The 21,978-nt window shown below is 35.3% G+C and overlaps 1 protein-coding gene across 6 annotated transcripts in view; it reads left to right on the forward strand.

The window, feature by feature from the left end:
- Pde1c (Phosphodiesterase 1c) overlaps positions 1-21,978 on the forward strand; it is a 153,067-nt gene that overhangs the window by 33,006 nt on the left and 98,083 nt on the right. For 2 of the 6 annotated variants that reach the window (XM_036369377.2, XM_070107134.1), the window contains exon 1: positions 18,071-18,730. The exons of 2 other annotated variants lie outside the window; for them this stretch is intronic. The gene's annotated coding sequence lies outside the window, so the exon portion shown is untranslated. Of the gene's footprint in view, positions 1-18,070; positions 18,731-21,978 lie in introns of those variants that run through there. 2 more of the 6 variants (XM_036369379.2, XM_036369380.2) reach the window with 2 other exon arrangements.

Raw genomic sequence — 21,978 nt, forward strand, 5'->3', positions numbered from 1 at the left:
TTAAATTTATTCTCAGTTTAGTCACGTTGCAGTTCGGTACTTAAGTAATCTTGTTTTCCTCTGTACTTACACAACACACACAAGCACTCTGATTACTAATGGCATTCCCGTGCACTTGTGCAGGAAAGTAGTTTTTGTAGTATCCTTGACATACTTTAAATTCCAAATTAAGTTTTTCGCTTCTCTTATAGTCTAGTGCGAGGCTTCTAATTGTCTTCAGCCGCCCAGATATGCTGAAGTGACCATCAAGGATGGCAATATTTAGTTAGTCTTATCCCATGTGCTTAATGGTAAGAGCGCTCCGAGACCCGATGAGGAAATTGATACTTACTTACTTGTAGTCAGACAGCAATATACATATTATATAACAAAACTATGTGCGTATAAATATACAAGTATGTAAGACCAACAGCTATCTTTAATAAAATAGCATGGGTTGCAACAAAGTGCACACATCGTGAGTTTTTATGAAAAATTAAATATATTGTTCGTATATACTCGTATATGCCATAACAGCACGTAAAGCATGGCAAAAAGGACGAAAAGAAAGGACGTTCTTTCATTTAATTCACAAAGCAAGCCTTATAGAGATAAGGACCCTTTTGCGAGTTTTCTTGGAAATAAAAAATTATTTACCTACCACAAAAGCGCCACAGGCTCATTAATGAGGTATCTCACGGTATTTGCTTGACTATAATGGCATAATGAGGCTAAGCATAGATCCAAGGGTTTCTGGGACTGTGGGTGCAAAGTATGACAAATGAGAAAAAACGGATAACAGTACGGGAATAATACAGACAACAAGGGGATGTGAGTCATAAGCAGATAAGGAATATACGTATTGCTTTCCGTATTAGAGAAGAGCTTGTCATCCAGTAGTATGAAATTCTTTAAAGTCCATGCATCTCTATTGCAGGAAAATAGCATTTTTCTTTTGGTGGCCAGTTCATCATAACTGTAATCGACAGCAGCCATAAATGTACTATGGTTGTAAGGAAAGCGAGCGTGGGTCACCCCATGACGTGAGCTAACATTTATAATTGGATATAAGGCAATTTCAAGTTCGAGCCGAACCAAAAATTTAATTATCGTGCCAAGACAAAATTTTAGTGAGTATATATGGTCAGTTGAATGTATAGGCCGATCTCGCTCATCCTTGAAATAATGTTAGGCAATAGCAGTTAAGTCTTGATTTAATATGTTTTTTGTACCCTCAGTTATTTATTATGAATACGGATCAGTTGTTGACAACCAATAAATATTATATATTGGGAATTAGGCGTGCACCTGTTTGTATAGATTATGTGCGTACCTCTGTTTTATTGCAAACAACCGGTGGGTGAAAAATGCTAGACTATCAACCTTGTGCCACATGATGCTAGAATATTAAAGTACGTCTCCTTCCACTGAATGTCGATTGAAATTTATGAATTGCTGACATTCATCCGGTTTTGCGTTGGACGCGAAGACGTGCGGCGCTGCAAAACTCAAAAAAGTCTGCTCGAAGCGCAGCAAGTAGGAAGCCAAACGCTGTCAAACGAGTTTATCAACTGCAGCACTAAATTAATGATAAAATGCAGAAAAAATACGTAAAAACAACAAAACACATCATGCGCTGCGAATCACAACGCAACGAGTATATTACGTATTCGCCGTGGCATCCGCAGCTGTGCACACTGCAAGGTTAGCCAGATGATTAGGCTAAAGCGAATGAAATTTCAGACCTCTGCGCAGGATAATGGATTCAGCTTGAAAAGAATGTGCAGAAATTCAACTGAGAAAAATGCTAAGGCACCACCTCCGCCAACGCTTGTTTTATTAGCGTAAAGTGTTCGCATCAAGGCGCATATTTTATTATATAATTCATATAAAATTAAGAAAAAATCATAAATGCCTCGACTCTCCTATTCGCCAATAAATAACAGCGCTTTGCTAAATTGCCAACGAAGGCAAATCTTAAATGGCGTCGCTTAATCAATTTATTATGACATACTAAGTTACATATGCAAGTGTCAAAAGCTTTTATGGCCTCCCTCTCTGTTGCGACTTGTGCTCGCAGCAATTCTACTGAATGATAAATTAAACCCACACATTTGTTGGCATATTGTGTAGCAGAGCTACGACTAAGCTTAGAGCAAGCTGTGAATTAATGAAACCAGTATGTCCTGCCTTTCCTTTTATCCAAGGTAGCTTTTTTTCTACGAACTTTTAAGAAAGTAAATTGCATTTATATGGGGTCTTGTAGCAAGCAAGCAAGAAATAAAAGATCAATGCTGTTCAATAAAAATCGCTGATGGCTTAAACAGAAACAGGATGTTTAGAAAAATATTGGCTGCACTGCGTATAAAAAACGGTAGACATCTGAGGTAAAAACATTTTTTTTTTATTATCTCACATGCATAATGATTATTTGATAGTAAAAATTACAAGCTTAATGCTGTGGGATAAATCCTTGCATTAATATATTAAAAAGCATTTATGTTTTATTTTGCTTTGTTTTACCTTTGCTTTGTTTTACCTTTGCTTTATTTTACCTTTACACTTTGACCCACAACCTTCGATCTCTTTTCTTTTGTCCACGGCGCAGTTAATTTGTGTGTTTTAACACATTTAATCGGATTTTATTTATTATTTTTTAAAACCTGTCGTAATCGCTCATCATTCCGAGCACACAGACTCCCATCACACACACACCTTCGCATTTGAAAGTGACAACTTAATTAACATCGGCGCTTACAGTAATTTTAAAGGTCGCGCTCGGCGCTTTGCCGAAATATGCAGTGAGCAGCAAGTGATTAAGTTAAACAGAAGCGCAAGACACGAAGTTTATGAATTGCTGACGGATGCGAGTTCATGTGATGACAAATGTATGTCATGTGTCAATGTTGTCTCGTAAAGGGTTAACGAAGCATAAATGTGATTAATTGCGCGCATTCATGTAATTCTGAATTTCGTTGAAATATGGCCAGATATTATTTCCATTATCACATAAAGTTGAATTGATGGTGGAATAAAGTGCCCACAACGATAAACATTAATCGATATATTAATAAATCAATTAAAGAGTTCGACTCAAAGTTATTACTACTTTTATATTTATAACATTAGTGATGGATGGATGTAAGTTGGTGAATTCTACAAAAATATTTAAAATTTATTCCACCCATTAAATAAAACTCACATATGCATAAATATATAATTTGACAATTTTTCTCATTCATCGCATGTTTAAAGAACGCCACCAACGTATTTATTCAAATGCGTGTAATAAGCGTTTCCAACAATGAACACCTGTCGAAAGGCTGCCAATCGATGCCAGTGGGTATTACACAGAATAAAGAAAAATGGCAAATGCATTCAAATCATCCAGTCATTCGCAACAATTGCATGCACAACCATCTTTACACATCATCGGAAAATGTATACAAACAGCCGACAGTTGTGCTTCCCCTGTTCGACCATACGTGTGTAAATGGTGGAAGTGAGTGACTAAGTGGTAAATAAATGAATGGTATATTTGTAATAAATCGTGGAATTAAGCTTTTAGTTGGCATTTGTACCGAGAACTTAAGGTCATTATATTTAAACCCTTATTATCAGAAACGTATACCAATATTGGGCAGTTCAAAGAAGCGTTGAAAAAGTGCAGAATGGAAGATTAGTGTCTAAATATTTACCGTTTAATTTTAGTGAGGCTTTTCGTTAACCAAAGTTTTCATTAAAGCATATAAAACCTAACAAAAATTATATTTATTATTTAGCGATTCTTCAACATTTCGTCCATTTTTTAGCAAAAGTAAAATTTAGTTGATATTTAATTATTAAAAAGTGGTGCCGCACCCTTCCGTTTCTGATTCCCTACTGTAATATAAGGGCTTTTCTGAATAAATGCACTCACTCTAATAACATGGCAAAAAATTGCTAACCTTATATTGATTTCTTATATATGACGAGCTGTCAAAAGGATTTTTAGTAGGATGTTTGGTGAGAAAAATTTCTGGCGAAAGGCCTATAAAGAGTAAAATTTTTATATATATTTGAAAATACGGTTATAAGTTTTTGTTGTCGTTCTTATAGCAGAAATTTTAAGAAGTGTAGATACAACTGTCGTTCTCATATTTTTCCATAATGTTTTTATTATTTCTTAATTTTGTATTAAAACTAAGCGTCAAAGTGAAAAAATGGCAATTAGTATATATGTTAATAATAAGTGCATCTTTTTGTCACACAATAATCAATTTAATATGAAAAGATATATACAATTTGCATATACACAAAATCGTCTAATTTGTAAGACGCTCATTTCATGCACTTTTCTTAAAACTGCTTATTTCTGAACCCCAATTTCTTCCGCTATGTTAGAGAAACACCATCTGTGCTTGTTTTGCCAAAAATAAAAATAAAACTCACTTGAGCCAAACACTTCGCCTCAGCTCTTGACTCATCATTTTCGGCTGTGATTGCTATTTAAATCGCAACAACCGTAGTCCACAGCAACAAATTGTTATTTCATTTTCTACTTGCAAGTACAATATACACATATTTCCACTCTGTGCGCCGCTGCTCACGCCTTTCGATGATTGCCAACACAGTCTAATTAGGCTTTAATTAATGATGTTTCAGGCTACAGGTGCGAATTACTTAGATTTTGGTAATGTGTTTGTAATTTGTCAGCGCACGTTTTGGTATTCAAATTCGAGCGAAGTCCCAACAAAGTCATCGAAAAGCGCTTATCCAATGATACTGCCTTTGTTATTGTTATTGCTATTACTCAGATTCCTTTGCAGCCGGTTTCTCATTTTATCCCTTGCTTCAAAAGGGGGTATTAGCATTTTATGCACCGCATTAGCTGGCTGAGCCATCAAAGTGAAAGTGACGACTCGCACCCTCCCTTCTACCCCCAGCCACCCTTTTACTAATAAAGTTGCATGTACATACACCATGTCAGCTGTACTTTATGACAATTAAGCCGATAATTCCCAACAATGTCACTTTTGAGCTGCTTGTTGTTGGTTCGAAGTGCTGCCAGCGTAAGCGATAAGCTTTGGTTTTGTCTGTAAATGTAAATTGTGGACACTTTAGGACATACTTGTATGCTTTCATTGAAACGGTTTCGGACGAGTTGTTTCCAACCTATTACGATATTTGAATGTCTTCCTCAATTAGTGCCCAAGAAAGCTGTGCGGCTGAAAGAGCAGCGGCAGGCTATAGTGCATCATGTATATAAATTTCATAAATATTAAAATCATGGTAGTAATATAATATCAGCACCTTTAATTGTATTACACACTCAAGAGCAACTTATTTACTGTCTCGAACAAAAACTCTGCATTGAATTCTTAGTGTTGTAATCGCATAAATATCAAAATTTCATAACAGGCGTTTCTGGATATTAAGCAATTTGCTCAACTCCAACAACTTTTCGCCTATAAAGAGCCAGCACATTTGGCAGAGAATACAATTAATAGCTTGTGTTGACAATCAATCAAACGGCGATCCTTTTGACAGTTATATCCATCTACCTATTGATAGGACATAGATTAAAACGAGTGAACAAGTTTGTATAGGAAAAACTTTTGGTGTGTTAGCCGCTGAAATATGTTTATGAGTAACTTGTTATGCATGTTAGTTTTATAAAATAATACCTGCACGCTCCGTTATGATTTGCTCAATCCTAGCCTCGAAAAAATGTTTTGATTTAATTACTTCTGTTTCTTTTTTTTAAGCTAGCAGCCTTTCTTTTATGATATACGCAAATATATATTATTGATATTTCCACTTCTGTGTAGTCTCTGTATATATTAAATGTGCTGAATTTGACGACTATAGTCTATCACGAATTAATTATTCAATATTAGAATACTAAAGAGGTGATTAATTTTCACATAGATGCCTTGTATATACATATGTATGCATATGTGTAGACGTGTGTTTTAAATAATTGCCATTAATTAACTGTAATAAAGTGGCACACTTATTTAATTCTCACTTAATCGTTTAAACCACAGTATAATCTACATAAAAATCTCATTGCAGGGAAATGCACCAAACCAAAATCGGTCTCTTGCCATACACTCAACAACATTACTGTTGTGGTTGGCTATATACAATATATATATATATATAGATATGGCAGGCACTTACATCTTAGAGCTTTTTCTCCTTTTACATTCCACACAGCTTTTTCATGGCAGAAATACGCTTGGAAGTTTGTCATTGCTTGCCGAGGGGCGACTGCTCTAGAAAAAATATCTTTCTAACTTAAATCTGCTTGGTGGCAATATTCACTCCAAACCACTTCACCATGACAGCCATAAAACTGTTACAAAGTCGTAAAATATTAGAAAAGAAATTATACTTTTAGTGAGTCAGCTGAACTGGCAGTCTCTAGCGAAAGGCTGAAGCGTTGGCACTACATTGGACGCAGTTCAAATTTAGATTACTAGGAAGTAATTGAAAATAATAATACTGCTAATGTTAATATGTATGTGTCATAATTATTAATAGATTGCAATAGTTGATATATTAATACTGATATGATATCTTAACCAACATTATATTGCATTATGTCAAATAATTATTTATTAATTTTCAAAATACATACGAGTATGTACATACGTGCATATATACATAAGCGTTTTATTTGAAAGATATTTTACTATTAAATTAAAGTAAATGTTCCAATAAACTTGTTTAACGGCCTATGGTTTATAGATGTCTTTTAAAAATACTCATTTTTAACATATTTTTACTTTAGTTTAACAGCTTTTAGAATTACACTTTCTGTAAATTTACTTCTCTTATCTCCTAGGAATATTTTCACATTTATTATTCTCTTTAATGTAAAAATGCAAAAATAAAAGCTTGCATTATCGCTTTTCACCAAAGAAGCTTCAAAAGCTTTCGTTTTAAGCTTTCATTGTGCATCCGAAATATGTCAAAAGATGTCGCCGCTTAATGAAAAAAGCGCCAAAGCTTGAGCTGAAGCCTTTAATAAATATGTATAAGCATTTTAGTATTCTTTATATATATATATATTTTATATAAATATGTATATGTCATATACACGTATAAGTTTCCTTTGTACACGATTGTGCATGTCGTTATCATTAATTAAGTTTTCGCTAATTGGAGTAGTCGCGAAGTAGTTCAAAAGTGTGCTGTTGTAGCAGTCAAGTTGAAAAATGTGTAAGCTCTTTGAAAGTTGTTATAATACAAACTAAATAAACAACAGAATAAAAATATTTCCGCGGAGTATAACGGTAGACTTTACTGCAACTACTTCCGAAATATGAATGCCAAAGTATACAAGTCTTCACTAAAACCCCTTTGAATAACAGTGAAGTCGACCTCAGCCACCAGTTTTCAATTGTTTCAACATAATCCCGAGTATTAACAATTTCGCGTATATGCTTTTAATTGCTGACTGCTTTCAAAACAACCATCCCTTGGCACACAAAATGTGGCCAATGCGTGCAATTAAGCAGCATGCCACACAACCGAAAGAGAAACATAAAAATTTAAATTTGTACAGAAATAGAAACAAAAGTTTTCACATGCGAAGTGCAGCTTGCCGCAAAGACGGCTAGCAAGCGCCTTGTGCAACTGAGCCACTGTGAGATTTTTGAGGTTTTCTCGGCATCCCGCGCGCCGCGCACTGTGACGGCGTGCGTGCTGACACGCCGCCATTCAAGCGTTCAATCAACACATTATTTGGCTTGGCCGCAACAAAAAGCCGATAAAACCGTTAAATGCGCAGAATGCCGCACCAAACGTGGCAGCGTTGCATATTTTCCATAGCTGCTCATATTGTTTATTTTTGCGCATAAGGCAACAATCTGCGTGGACAATCCCAGAGCAACAATCCGAAACTCACAGCTGCAAAACGCCAGCAGTTGCACGTCAAAGGCTTGGTGTCAAGACGCACAATCGCACCGCGAACTTGGCTAACTCGCGGATAGTAAAACAATGTTTTCATTTTGTTTTGTACTTTGACAGTTTCATTCTCTTTTTAATTGTGCTTTGCCCACACACTGTTGTTGGAGCGCGCACAAATTGGTTGCCGAACCTTATTTCCACCAAAATGAATTATGGTCAGATGCAACAAAAAGCAGTTACAACGCATTTAAATGCTCGTCCGGCTTGCAAGTTGCAGCGTTGCGACGGAATTGTCGCCAATTTGTTTTGCTTGCCACTTGGTGCCGAAATCTAATCGAGCGAAGCACAGGAGCGAGACGCTAAACGACAATGTGAGTGGACAACAACAAAAGACAAATGGCAAAGTGTGGTATGCAACAAGCAAAAAATATGGCAATATATAAATGCAATCATTGCAAAAACAACGCGCCGCACTTTTGCGGTTGATTCAATTAGTGCGCGAGCAAATCACGGATACAAACACTGTAAACCAACAAAAACGCAGATAATCGCCCAACGCCGCTGGCGCAGGAAACTTTTTACACAAATGCGTGCGCTTAGGTGTTTTGTGGTGTTGTTGCTGTATAGAGTATATACAAGTTTTCATAAATATTAGAATCAATATTTATTTGCATTGTTTTGATTACACTAAAATTAGCTAGTTATTCATTTTAGTGTTTATTTTCTAAAAGGCTTGATCGCATCGACGGCTAAAAACCAATGCGCTTGACATTATAGGACATTTTTTTTATTATTTATTACTCTTGGTTATTTATGAAAATATAGAACAAAAAATCAAAAATTGCATTGAACAACTGTTCGGCAACACTTAGTTTTTACTCCTCCCCCATCTTCAGCGCTCACTCGCCTGCCCTTGGCTCTGTGCTGCCACAAGCCATAGGCGGTAAAGGCAAGCCCGCGCCTGCGCCTTCTGTGCTGGCTATCCGCTTGCCTGTCTAAATCGGCGAATGCACGTTCGTTACTCGCCACGTCGACTTTTGATTTATTGAATTGATTTGCAACGGCGTCAAATTGGCATTTGACGCATTTTTTTAGCAGACAGGTATTTTGACATTTACATTCAATTCAATTTAAAATAATTTCAAATTTTGATTTTCGTTCGTACGCACCTTTTGCGGGCGTGTGGCATATGCAAGTCTGTGTGCTGTTAAAGAGTGGTTTTAGCAAAGCATGGCGGAATGCGCCACCCAGCAGGTTTGCTAATAATTCTGTTCTAGATATCTAACACATTCATGCCACATACGGGCAGAACGTGGTCCAATATGGCCAATTCGTTAGGGGTGCTATTGTCACTGCAAAGCTCTACTGCACAGCGAATATAATTACTGGTTTTATTTTCATAGCCGATCAGCTCAATGATCTTACTTATTTAGCTGTTAATTTAGAAAGCTTGCACTTAAGATATGGATTGTGAAAGACCGTCGCGAACCATATTAAACATTGTCATAAGTTTGCCGCTCAGATAAAATTCAAAAAGCTTATGCCACGAATACTTTGATCGATGTTTTAAAGTTTCAATAAACAAAGCAACAGCTAAATTATCGAAGATATTCCACCCGATCTATAGCATCATTACAGCGTGGATGAGATTTTCCATCTAAAAATTTCTGCAAAAAATTGAAACAAACAAAAAGGCCTCAGAAATTACGTCATTCGTCGAAGATTAAGCCAGTTGAAAATATTTTAAAAGTACTTTGAAGAAAAAGTTTCTCTGAATGCACACACATACGTACATATATATATTTGTAGGTTTATGCCTTCGTTGGGAACATTCTTGCAAGTAAAACGAAAATTTGCAAACTTTGAATTACCAGAATTGTTAAATTGTCATATACTGAATGAAAACCAGTCTAGTAAATCACACAAATGCTTTTATTTATAAGTTTATTAATCTCTGTAGAATAAGCCCAAAAATGTTTATGAACTCGCCATTTGACCACTGAACTTAGCTGATATTAGAAATCGTTGCTTGTTCGATCAGCGTTTGTAAAACTGACAAAAAAAATCCAATTTAACTGCTACACACTTGTTTTTTTTTTTTGAAGTGCGTTGCAAATTAATTGCCACTTGCAACTACTGACACCTAACTGTGCGCTCAAAAACTGGAGAAAAAAGAGCTTAGGGTAAAAAAATGAGCTCAAACAGAATTCGGCAGCTCGATTAGCTCTGTAGGAAATTCGAGTGTATAACCAAAACACAAATATTTAATAAAAGTAGCTCCTTTTCGTGTTTGCTGAATTCATATAACAATATCTATGTAACCATATGTACATATAAAATATATACATATATATGTATGCTATTAACATTTCTAGTTGCATTATACCGCAGCAACTGCTTCTATATAAAATATATGTAAAAACAAGTAAGGATAGGCTAAGTTCGGTTGTAACCGAAAATGTTAAACTCATGCTACGTGCAAGCATAACTCAACGGCACTATTTGTGCAAAGTTTTATCCAGATAAATTCATTGGTGCTTGATTTGTATACTGGATAGAATTTAAAATTCTGCTATATGGGAAGAAGGTGTGGTTGTATTTCGACTCCGCTCATTTTCACAATGTGACATAGGATCGGCAGGATTTTGTTATATACCGATTTTGGTTATAATTGGTTGAGTAGCTCCAGAGATATATGATTTCACCTAAAAGTAGGCGAACCCACGCCCATCATCCAATTTTGACTCCGGCTCCTATAGGGCCGCCGGCTGATATGGCATGTAAAATTTCATGTCTTTGGCGCATTTATTTATTGATTTATCGGGCTTTAAGTAGTTTTTAACAACACCGTTATGTGGGGAATAGGCGTGGTTATCATCCAATTTCATACATTTTCACACTGTCGGTAAGATAATTTATAAGATTTGTTGTAAACGAATTTGGTTATTGTAGATTTAGTGGTTTAGGAAATATGTACATTTAACCTATTAAAGGGCGCGGCCATGCCCATTTTTTCAAAAATTTTTGTTCACAAGTGCATCTTGATACTGTAATTCTTTGTACTAAATAACAGGGATATAATCTTATTCTTTACTTTTTTAGCTAGCAACATGTATACCAAGTTCCGTGAAGGTATCTTAATTTTTACTCAAGTTATCGCTTGCACAGACGGACGAACGGAAGGACAGACAGACAGTCACTTGGAATTCAACTCGTCTCGTCATCTTGATCATCCATATAATATATACAATCTTATATCTAACTCGATAACTTGTAGGTGATACAGACAACCGTTAGTTGCACATAACTATTATACTCTCTAGCAACATGTTGCAAGAGCATACAAGTAGTAGTACTATTCCGTTACAATCCAGCAAAAGAAGCAATTTTTTTACATAAGAGAAATACTTTTGGTTGAAATTTAATCGAAGCTTTAAGAATGAACTGTTTCTCAGCTTAACTTCAAAATTCCAAATGGGTTCGTTATGGGTATGGCTTAAAACAAATTTTTTGTAAAAACTTTACTGTCGTCTGACTGTCTCAACGTTATCACTTAACTCCGTTCAAAATATTAAAAGCGAAAAAATAATATCAGATTTTTGTGTTTTGATACGTCAAAGATCATTTCGTTTGACATTAAAAGACATGAGTTATATTTAAAAACAGAAATGCGGTTTGCAGAGCAATCCACAATTATATTTATATATTGCGTATTCATATATATTTCATATATTTATCAGCAGGGTTTTTGCTGTTATTATTGCATAAGTCCACGCTAATATAGGCTTAAGTTCTACACATGCCTATACAAATATTTAAAATTGCTCATTTTAAAGCTCCTTTCAAAAATGTGAACGATTCAATCGAATTCCACCACAAGAGCGCGCAAATGCAATAACCACAAGAAGTTGACAAGAACCATAACGCATGGAAACCCTCAAACCCTAAATCCGATAAACACTTACAGTTCCTCACTCGTAAAGCGATTATATGCGCTCATAATCAATGGTCAGTCATGCGGTTTTTGAATGTTGAATGTTTGAATTTAGTTGAATTCACATGCTATTTTAGATTTGTGGCATGCCACTAACACAAGCAATCAAAGCGCTGCCCAAAAGGCGGGTTGAGTTCAGCTGCAAATGCGCAAAACGCTTTAATTTCAAAACGGACGCCGAAGTGCAGAGACGCGAACGCGCTTAAGTTGGGCTCAGTAAACTGCAAAATTAATAAAGTGAAAAAGCTTTAAGAAAAAAGTACTATAAGTTGTATACGATCGTGAAGTACTATTTGGACATCAAAATATATCAACAAGTGGTGAAAATTTTAAACCTATGAAAGTGCAGTGAACTGATAATAATATTTTAGTAATTAACGGTGCATCTTTTCGCTTAGCAATCAATAACTAAATAGCACAAAAGTGTAATCCAATGCTTATGTGTTACAAACTTATATAAAATCATTGAGGAAAAAATTATGACAATAATTTTTATGTGATTCCGGAAGAAACTGAAGGTGGGTAGAGAGAGTGGTGAATATTCATAAGGTATTGTCACAAATCAAAGTTTTTTAAAATAAAAGTTCTTCGCTGGGTTAGCAAGTAGCTTGATCAAAAATCATATACTGAATTTGCTTTTATGTTTTTGCTTTCACATTTCAGTATACCGACCACAATATTTGGCATGTAAGATATCAAAGTCTAACTAGCAGTTTCTAGAGCTTCACATGCATATAAAGTACAAAATATAAGCACATTTTTTTTTAGTTTTTTTTCGAAATTCCTCAGCACTTTACACACTATGGAAAAAAATTCTAATTTTTTTTCAGCTAAAAGTGCTTTGGATTCCATATACCACGCTTATTGGCTGTTCAAACGAAAATTAATAAATCACAGTTACATTTTAGTTTCAATAATATGAATCGCTATGTAACAGAGTTATATTTATCCGCAAAGTGCTTCATTGCTAAATGGAAAAACTATGCAAATCACGTGAATATTCAATATATGAAAGTGACATGAAAAACTCAATTCAACTCTTCTATGTCAATTAAAAAAGTGAAATTGCGAACCGAATTGAATAACTGTCGAATTGAAAAGCAGATTATGTTTTGACTTTTCCACTTGTTGCTTAATTTAAATGAATAGTGCGTTCAACTAGAAACCGAAGCAATTTGAAATGCAATGAGTAGGTTTCCTATTTTGTCTTTATAGCTCAACCAGTGTGAAATTTCCACTAATTAATATCTGTTACTTCAGATGTATTTAATTAATGAACAAAAGTATGTTTGCTGTCATCATATACACTCACTTTGCCCGATTCATTCAGATATCGTCGAATTGTCGAACAAAAACGTCACTTCAGAATGAGTGTGAAACTATGTAGCTTTGAGAACATACTAACGATCAAGCCACTTGTACATACATATATATGATGAAGCGCTATATACGAGTTTGTAAGTTTATTAAGAGCATCGATAAACTTAGCCGTTTTTTTTTGCAAATCTTCATTCAATATACATGTAACCGTGCAATGGCACAAATGGATGCGAAAAACTACAACAGTTATAAGCGAGTGTGTGTAAACAAACAGAGCGGGTAATGGCACGTTTGAAAAGATTTGTATATTGCTGAAATAGTCGTACGGAAGTTGTAGTACTCGAATTATAAATATGCCAGCACATCCTCATAATCAGAGTACTGTTATATGTACATATATAAATGCAACGTCCATATTTTGTGGGCTTAGTTCATTAGAATATTTATTCTCTTCAAAAGTTTCAGCTATTAGATAGGCCGAAGTTATGTGCTTCATATAACAAATATACCGCTATTTGACTCGATCAAAAATAACAAGTTACTTGCAAAGATCTCATATGTCGAAATTGATTTAATTTAGCGAAAATTTAAAGTTCTGAATTGAAGATAAGTGACGCTGAAATTAAATGATATTATATCTTGGCACAATTATTTAAATTAATTTTAAACACAAATTTCTGTATTACTACACTTATAAGCGTTTACAATTGCTTCTCGAAAACCAGGAACTGTTAAAATTGCAGCAATCCAAACAAAATATATATTTAGTAATATTAAGAGTGGTGCTGAAGTTGTTATATACCATATAATGCTGACATATGATTAAGTTGCAACTTGCCGTTAGTTGAACCTCGCCATTGCCAGATCAAATTTGATGTTACGCAAATTAGTTAGTCAATTGGAGACAAATTTTGTGGAAAAAATTCATTAGATGATAGCTTGGAATAGTTTTAAAATACATTCAATAAATCTAAAACGAATCCAACAGGCTGCTTCAATACATTATTTAAGTACTTTTGAATAAATATGTCGACACCGAACTTACAGCTTTCATAGCTCTTTGCCAGAAATGGCTGAAGTTGGTCTACATCTCCCTCTAGTTTTGATATAAACAAATAATTTAAGTCTAATTAATATTATCATACATACCATATACTTATCTCCCAATGAGATAATATCTTCACAAAATTAGTACATCCCAAAGCGACTAGCGATATACATATGTAATATTTTAAGGAAACTACCAAATCTTAAACCCAGAAGCCCTTAATGAACTATCCACCAACAAAAAGCACAAAATACTTTTACCTTTACGCACTTTAATAAGAATACCTTATTATTCATTCCTTTTCATTTCTTTGTACTTTCACAGGTAAGCAATTACACTACATATTTTTGCGATGTCCTTCACTGTTTGGTTTTCACGCATTTCATCTTTGATGTTGAGAAAAATAGATTAACCGATACCGAAACACGCGGGAGAAAAGTATAAGAAAATCCGCAAGGTAAGTCGCCATATGCTCCACAGCTAAGGCAAGGATCAAACAGATTTTGAAATGTATGCGCTGGTATGTTTGAATGTGTTCACGTTAAGCTTTAGTAGAAACATCCGCACACTTATCATCTATTCTGCCAAGGCGAAGTTTTCTGCTTTTGTTTTGTGCTTATCCTGGCAATAATTCTATAAAGAACCTTGTGTATATATTTAGCACAACGAAATCGAGCAACCTGTTGACAGCGCAAGGTGTTGACTTTATGAACGAGATACTGTTAATGCTAGAATGCTCTCTATTGCTAACAGCGCAGTGTTTTGCTTGTGTGCCTAAAGGCAGACCAAGCATTGAAAAATTCTCTTTCGTCATTTTCGTACAGCAGTGTGAGAACTTTGTGAGTGTGAGAAGTGAGTAAGTAACTCTAACTCCATTTAACTGAAACGGGAATTTTAACATATGGCAGATAAATATTTAGTAGGCATGTCAGGCAAAAGTTATTACAAAAACGGGGACAATTCTTCAAATAGCTAAGTCTATAGTTACAAGTTATAGTGGAGCTTTAAGCTTTCGAGAATAAAAAGAACTTTTATGAGCGTAATTTTATTGATAGTGAAATGTGGTCACTGTGGTATTGTTATGGAAAATCAGATATTTTATATTAAACAAAAAGTTGAACTGAAAATTTGTATTACGTTCATATTTGTCGACTTTGCACATTCTAATTTATGGGTGTATGCATTAATTCGTGCGGTTTTCTAAGAGAGGGCTCTACTAGTATTATTTCGCGTCGTATTCATCTGTGACTATATTCATTTCAAAGGTACTGCCATTTCGCGTCGTTTTCAGTAGATATAAATTGTTTGAGCGTGAACAACAATTTGTTTCATTCATTTGAAAATGTCGAAATTTGTACCAGATAAAGTGTTTTTGCGGGGAGTTCTTCTTCATTATTTTAACATGAAGAAAAGTGCTGTCGAAAGCCATCGTATTTTACTGGACGTTTATGGTGACCATGCTTTAGCCGAACGAACGTGCCAAAAGTGGTTTGCACGGTTTAAAAGTGGCAATTTCGACTTAGACGACGGAGAACGACCCGGACAGCCAAACAAACTTCAAGACGAAGAATTGGAGACATTGCCCGACGCAGATGCATGCCAGACGCAAGAAGAACTTGCAAAAGTATTAGGAGTTGATCAAGCAACCGTTTCCAGACGATTAAAATCATTAGGATTCATCCAGAAACTTGGAAATTGGGTGCCTTATGAATTAAAGCCAAGAGACGTCGAACGTCGATTCTGCATGTCGGAAATGTTGCTTCAACGCCACCAAAAGAAGTCGTTTTTGCATCGGATTGTCACTGGCGATGAAAAATGGATTCATTATGATAACCCAAAGCGCAAGAAATCGTATGTGAAGCCCGGCCAACCATCAACATCCACGGCAAAGCCGAATATCCATGCTGCTAAGGTTATGCTATGTATTTGGTGGGACCACAAGGGTGTGCTCTATTATGAGCTATTGAAATTGGGTCAGACGATCAATGGGGACCTCTACCGAAAACAATTGATTCGTTTGAAAAAGGCTATCGCGGAAAAACGACCAGAATATGCGACCAGACACGAATCAATAATTTTTCATCATGACAACGCTCGGCCACATGTTGCAAGGCCAGTTAAAAACTATTTGGAAAACTGTGGGTGGGAAGTTCTACCTCACCCGCCTTATAGCCCAGACATAGCACCTTCCGATTACCACTTGTTCAGATCAATGCAGAATGCCCTCACCGGAGTACGCTTCTCTTCAGAACAGGGTATCAGAAATTGGATTGATTCTTTCTTGACCTCCAAGCCGGAGAAGTTCTTTTGGAATGGGATCCACAAACTGCCAGAAAGATGGGCAAACATCATAGCTTCCGATGGGCAATACTTTGAACATTAAATGTATAACAATTTTTTCACAATAAAGTCTTAATTTTCGTAAAAAAAACCGCACGAATTAATGCATACACCTTCGATAAACTTAAAAAATTGAGCGCCACTATTAGAAGGCAATCTGTTGTCATACTCGTACACATTTTGTAACGAAAAGCTTTTCGGTTAAAACTTTGGTTTTATGTTTCTCGCCCGCAGTTTAAAGCGCAAAAGCTTAATGGAGGCTTTTACAAATACCGGGAAATTAACAAAACCATATGCATATACTTTTGGTTTGTACCTATATACAAATAAATCTGTGAGCGCTTTTTTGGCAATCTATGAGCAACCCCAAGCGACCACCGAAAAGACGCCTTATTTTGTTGATAAATAAAAGCAATGAAAAGCTACAAAGTGTGAACAACAAATAAATATTTTACTATTCAAAACATAATTTTTTTTATAGCATATACCCTACCTAAAAATAAAGAATATCTACTTTTTATGAACACACGCAAATTGAACGCGCCTCTTTTGCAGAACTTACTACATTTGCTTTTTTTTAATCTCTATAAGTGTATGTAGGTAAGTATTCACACACGCCTACATGGATATTGCTGTAAGGTGCTTCGAGGCTTCGTTTGCGATTTTTAAAATTTTAAAAGCTTCATTTTTTTTTTTAATGCTTGATGAACTTAAAAAAAATAGAAAGAGTATAATTTGTTGATCATATGCTATCTTAAGCCAAACCGGAGTATATTTGTAGTGTGAATCATTATAAATATTATAATATTTGTATTGTCACTTTCAAGCAGAAAGGAGCATAAATATAAAATTCCTAATCCCAAACAAACCTTTAAGAAACAAGGCGCACATACATCTCTGATGCTTTATTTGTAGATAAATTATCTGTAGACATGCCAATGTATTTGGCATTTATGTTGACGCATCTCACAGCTTTTAATTGACTCTCCTAACAAACGCGAGACAACATGGACAGTGGTAGATTTTCAATAGAGAGCACAGCCTGTGTTAACGCTCATCAATGCCGGCTACCACTTGACAGCATCTCTCACGATTGTGGGTGATTCTATGACATAGTGAACTCGTCGCTGACGCTAATTTTAGTTTTGTTGTTTATCGCAGACTGGTTATCAGGGCTATCTACATAGCACATACCCATTGAACCATAACAGTAACATATTCATTTATATAAAATATAGAGACTTATAATAAATTTGGGAAACCCCAGGTAGCTCAGTGTGTCACCCTTTCCAAACATAACTTTCAGTTGTTTCCTCTAACAGTACTACTCCCGCTTTGTTCCTGTGCGCAGTTTTTGTGTTCTCCGCTGCGCGCTCACCAACAGCTGTTGTTGATAGGCCATCTGCTTCTACGCCCGACCACCCGTCGATTCCACATTCAGCCATCGGTTTTGACTTATTGGCAGCCCCTCTCTATACAATGTTTAGCGCCACCGCTCTATTTAGCACTGTTGTTGAAGCCGCCGCTCTGCACTGTTCTACTTTTTGCTGTGCGCCGTCTCCGTCGCTGTCTTCGGCTCTGACCGCTGTGATGCGACTGCGATTTTCGCCAAATGCCAACTCCGAAAATCCAGTTTATCCCAAGAAGGCAGCATGTACGGACGTTGTAGCACAAGCAGCTCGTAGAACGCGTTGTTTTGATCATAAAAATCGCGCCGCGCCGCGCCGCTTCGTATTGTTATCAGAATTGCTTCAGCTACACATGCATATACATACAAATTTACTACGTCGTAAAGGTGTTCGCCACACAGCTGTTGTTTCGGTGTATATAAATGAAATGGGTGTAATTTTTGGCATTTATAAGTGAGTGTGTGTGTGTGTGTGGATGTACGCGAAGCACGCGCCAACAGCATCAACAATCAGTGCTCACACACTTGTGGCACCAAACAAACCAAAGTGCGCGCTGAGCGCTAAATATTGAACAAAAGCTGCGACTGTAGCTCTGAGCCCATACGCGCTTACGCCTGGACCCGGGTCGGTCAGACATTGTTCGGACGTTTTTAATTGCGGTTTTCGGTGCGCCGGCACAAAAGGCTCATTGCGTCGCACTTTCGTGGAAAAGCAAACGCTCTCGAAAGGTGCAAGTAATCGGTAAGATTCCTCTAAGTGAATATACCAAAGTATTTCTAATGGAAAAATGTGCAAAAAAATATTCTGCAATAAATTTTAATGCTAAAGCATAACACTGAATTTAACAATAACAAAAGTCAACACAATAAATAATACAATTTTATGGTGAACAAATCTTCAGCTTCATATCCTCATGATCAACTAAAAGAAATATTGTGGGTGTGTGAATAATGAAAACTGATTTATATATTAAACAACAACCGAAATGTCAATAAAACAACAAAAAATGCTCAGTTGGTGTGAAGAACGCTACGTAGTGACATCGGTAAAGAGCTACAACTAAAAAAATAACAAAATTTATTCAAAAATAATGTCATAAATATTAATAAATACATATATGTGAAGTGTAAAAATATTTTAAAAAGTCGTGAATCTGCTTGGTAATTAAAAAGTAGTTTTAAGAGCAACAATAAACAAGTCTTGCTAGTGCGAATTTATGAATAACTAAGCAGTTGTCGATAACTTGTCACTGCGAATTAATTCTTGAAAAAAAACGGCGCTTGTAAATCGTAAAAATAGTTAATAAAACCCCTAATATATGCAACATGTCAAATAAAAATTGTGCTTTAACAAAGATGCGTCCCAATTTGCTTAGATAAATAATCACGTAATTTCGTAATACTTAAATTTTTCATTTCTTCTTTTTTTTAACCGTTAAGTTTTTCAATTTTGCTTTTCAGATTGCATATGTAGATCTAACATTTCTACATTTCTAGTAAAATGGTAAACCTTAAGGGGCGTTCTTTATTTCCAAAAAAATATAAATATTCTCCGCACCTACCTATGTATATTTATTAATATCTGTTTTTACAGAAACCCTATTTGCATCTACAGAAATCTGCCACCGAAAGACGCCTTCAATTTATTTTTATACAATAATAAATAAGACTACCACATTTATTTGCTCTTCGTTGCTTCCTTCGAATATTAATTAAAAATCTGTGGCAAAAATCACTGTCCAAAACAGGAGCAACACAATATACATAAGTTCATGAAAATATGCTCACACATGTGTGAGTAAGTATTTATTTTAAGCGCACTAAAATTTTATGTGTTTGCATTTCAATCAATTTTCAAACAAAAGTTTTGCCGCAAACACACCTTGCATTTATTACGCCCCGTTGTGGGCGTTGCTCTTGGGCGTAGCGATAAGTCAACTTCTGTGTTTATCTTTTATTCGGCAAAAGTTTTCAATTGTTAATACGATAAATTTTGTTTTATTCGCTTCAATCATCGCCTTTAAGTGGTTTCATCACTTTTTCCGTTCAAAAATATAAAGGTGGATTTTAAGATTTCTCCCTCATACATGATGAACTAAACTGTGTAGTATCGAGCATGTAAGATTTGTGTGAGAATTTCAATTGCCTTCTAAATAAATAAAGTGGCACGTAAAGATCAAATGAAAAAAATCTAACTTTTTGAACCAAATGTGCATGCCTTTTGCAAAACCCCTTGGGTTAAAAAAATTAGAAAAACAAGAAAAACCGTTACTTTGGTTGCACCAAAGCTATAATACCCTTCACAAATACAAAGGTTCCTCGTTCTGACAAATGAGCAGCTGCTTAGTGAGGACAGATGCAAAATTTTAGATCGATAGCTTAAAAACTGAGGGACTAGTTCGTATACGGACATGGCTAAATCAACTCAGCTCATCATGCTGATCATTTATGTATATATTTTATAGGGTTTCCGACGTTTCCTTTTGGGTGTTATAAACTTCGCAGCAAACTTAATATGCCCTGTTCAGTGTATAATTATAAACATATATATATAACATATTCTATACTATACATATTATTTATAAAACATAATTTATTTTTGTCGTAATTTTTTAACTACTAAGTAAATCGATTTTTATAATTGACACTTAAGAGGAAACCACTTGACTTAAGTTGATTAATCAAGTGCGGTGCACTCTGTAAATTGAAGAGCACAATGGGGTAAACGGGGTTAATATTGACATCTGTTTGTGAGAGGAGCGGAGATAGCAAGCTTTTATTGGGTTGTCTAAAGTAAGTTGCACACGAAATTAATTGAAATCGTATTCTATGGCTCAGTCATTCAAAATATCGACATTTGAATAATTATTGCGATATAAAATTAACAAATACACGTAATGTATGATTGGTTTCATTAAATAATACCACATTCCTAGGTTCAAGTTTTCTGAGAATGAGAGTCATTTACTTAACATTTGAAGCATATATTTTTATCGGCACTTTATGTGTAATGTAACCAGCTGATTAAGAAGAAATACATACATACTGCGTCACTTGTTGTGGCATTATTGTTTTTGAATCCAAAAAATAAATACGAAAACCGCAAATTGTGCGTAATTTAAAATTTATGTTTCACATTCGCACTCATAACTACAGATTTATCGCAAATTAAAGAACAATTATCAAGTATTACGTTCCAATGTTTTGTAGAACAGCTTAAATGCTTTTAGAGGATTTTCCAATAAATCCCATATGAATTTCAAGCCGACACATGCTAATGGGCCGTTAGCCTTACCGGCAACGCGTGAAACGAGAAATACAGCAAAACTTTTCCAATCATAGCCGAATTAGTTTTGCGGCATATAATGTAGGGGGATTAATGAAAACAGAATTCAGGCTATAGCCAATTATAGCATTACAGTTAAACATAACACGTTGCAGTAAACATAAGGGTGCGGATAGACTACTCTTATATGTAAGTGTTTGTCAAAGCATATGCATATGTTTTTGCCTGTAAATACAGACGTCTGTAAGTTCATACAAATATACATCACTGCGTATATGCAGCTGGCATATAGATATTTATTATATTATCTGTATTGACGTTTCTACTAGTTCATTATTTCAACGGTGTTGCAAATCACAACCACGATAAGGCATACCGTTATCATTTGGAAAATCGCTGAAGTCCATGTGTTCACACACATTCACGTATACATACATACCTTTAGAGAAATCAAATTGCTATGATGTACTAGTTTTAAAGTAAGTAGTATAACACGTAAGCAAACCTAGGCAGCCAACTAATCAAGAGTATGCCAGTTTGGTACTAGTTCATATTTATTTTTTCAGGCAAAAATTTACAATATCAAGAGTTCAGGTACACAAATGTTTTACTGATAGGAGGTGATTAGCCGTAGTTAATTGGCTAAAAATTTTTATAAAGCTGATGTTCGCCTTACTAGTTCAATTACCGTCAGATTAATTATA

This window comes from Bactrocera oleae, chromosome 3 (genome assembly GCF_042242935.1).
Source record: "Bactrocera oleae isolate idBacOlea1 chromosome 3, idBacOlea1, whole genome shotgun sequence".
NCBI classification, from domain to species: domain Eukaryota; kingdom Metazoa; phylum Arthropoda; class Insecta; order Diptera; family Tephritidae; genus Bactrocera; species Bactrocera oleae.